Source organism: Centroberyx affinis, unplaced genomic scaffold (genome assembly GCF_046629955.1).
Source record: "Centroberyx affinis isolate AG114_WGS23_722 - 3 ecotype Tasmania unplaced genomic scaffold, CSIRO-AGI_Caff_v1 ptg001387l_1, whole genome shotgun sequence".
Lineage (NCBI taxonomy): Eukaryota > Metazoa > Chordata > Actinopteri > Beryciformes > Berycidae > Centroberyx > Centroberyx affinis.
In genome coordinates, this window is record NW_027279870.1 from 322,501 (window position 1) to 324,829 (window position 2,329).

The window sequence follows — 2,329 nt, forward strand, 5'->3', positions numbered from 1 at the left end:
TATTGGATCATTTGAACATTTATTGAAATGAAACCATGTGAGGTTTAGAGGGAAAAATCACTATTTGGTGGAGCTGTTAACAACTCATAGACATCTGAAATGTGACCCGACTACACACTGCTTTTTGTAAGACGTCAAAAGCCAAAAAGGTTGGAAACCACTGGTTTCATCTTTAACAATGTGTTGTATTTTAAAAGCTTGTTATATTATCCATTGTGTCAAATCTCCATCTGAAAAGTAACTAAAGCTGTCAAATAAATGTAGTGGAGTAGAAAGTGCAACATTTCCCTCTGAAATGTAGTGGAGTGGAAGTATAAAGTAGCATCAAATGGAAATACTCAAGTAAAGTACAAGTATTTCAAAATTGTACAGTACTTGAGTAAATGTACTTCGTTACTTTCCACCACTGCATGTACACTAATAATTGGATCTGAAACCTGATTATGGCAATATACTCTTTATCTGAGTGTCTTAATTGGAGTAACAGAACCTGGTCAGCACACTAGAGTGATTTCTTCTCACTCTTTCCATTTATTGGATCATGTAAACACCTTAGTCAGATTCGTTTTGTTTTTCTTCAACAGGTCAAAGGTCACCAGAGGCAGTGACCCAGATGTTGTATTTACAAAGCAAGCGATTATTAAATGAATCCATGTAAACTGTGTTATTAGAGAAATTGCGTTACTTTGAACCATGTTAACGTTTGAATCTAAATATTACTCCCAGTGATCGGAGTATTGGTGTGTAGGTAGATGTCCTCATGCTTTCTATCTATCTGTCTATCTATCTATCTATCTATCTATCTATCTATCTATCTATCTATCTATCTATCTAAAAACCGAGACAAAATACAATACACTTTGACCTCAACATTTCTCTCTCTCTCTCTCTCTCTCTCTCTCTCTGTCGGTATAGTTGATTTAAAAGCTACTTACATAATCTTGGCTAAGCAGACCAGGCTCAGACTATTACATCATTGCGGGAAAAAAAAAAAAAAAAAAAAAACTCGATAGAAATTCAATTCAATTAATTGCGCTCAGCTCGTTTCAGTAGCTGCAGCTTGACCAAAGAGACAGAACTAACGCTCAGACCAGTTTCTAAAGCGCCTGTGTTGTAAATCAACTGCATGACGTCACCCTGATGGGAGAACACACACACACACACACACACACACACACACACTTGCTTTTTCTTACTCTGTTACACACAAGAAGATGCTTTATCTCTTTATCTCACACATATGCAAGCTCTCTCTCTCTCTCTCTCTCTCTCTCTCTCTCTCTCTCTAGCATGCACACACACACACACACACACACATATGTAATCCGATCCCTTTCTCTCCATATATTCCCATGGGAACATTCATGGTCACTCTGTCTCTCTCTGTTTCTGTTTTTTTCTCTCTCTCTTCCTAGCTGGGTTTCCATCCAAGTCTTTTTTTTTTTTTTTTTTTTTTTTTACAAATAATCACAAACTGAATTCTAAAAGATGAACAACAACAACATTTGATCAAATTTCCTCCATATTGCAGAAAAAAGTTATTAAATTATGCTCATCTGAAGCAGAAAAATGGTTTTGTCGATTTTTGTTACACGTTCATCACGTCTCACGAATCGATCTTTCTCCCAGGTTTACTGTGGGTCATTCTACCTTTCATATGCTGGGCTGATAATGTTAGACTGATTGCTTTTGGCATCAATTGTGACTGATTTGACCAAACAAATGAACATGGAAAAGCAGCGGACCCAGAATGCAAAAGTGGGACTGAAAAACCAAATGTCACCTGAGGCAGATGTGACCAAATGCCACAAATTCTTTCGTTTATCGGGTCTCAGTAGAGCTGACTGAGCAACATGCGTCAGTTCTGCCATCATGTTGCCACACAGCTGGTACTCTAGATCTTATGCTGCCTTCAGGTGCTGTCGAGAAATATCGGAGTTACGAGATGAGTGCACATGAACGATGTAAACGCGAGGGCAAAAATGTCGGGGGAAAGTGTACGAAATAAAATGAATACTTTTTTTTATATGAATAACACACTCTGTTCTTTTGTTCTTTGTTCTCAGAGTAGAATGAAATGATTTGGAGTGTTCTTATAGGTGAATAATAGTTTATGCTAGTCGTACGTGTGTTTCCGTGTGTCCCATATTAGGTGAGGTTTTTGTCTTTGAGCCAAGGAATCTGAACTGTGGGTTCGGGTTTATGCTGAGATTTATGTTTTTGTTTACTCTAGTGTATAAAAGCGAGTGTATTGAGCTTCGCTTTGTCACTTCTTTGTTATATGTTTGTCTGTAACACTGAACTGAACCATGCATGTCTGAATAAAGAA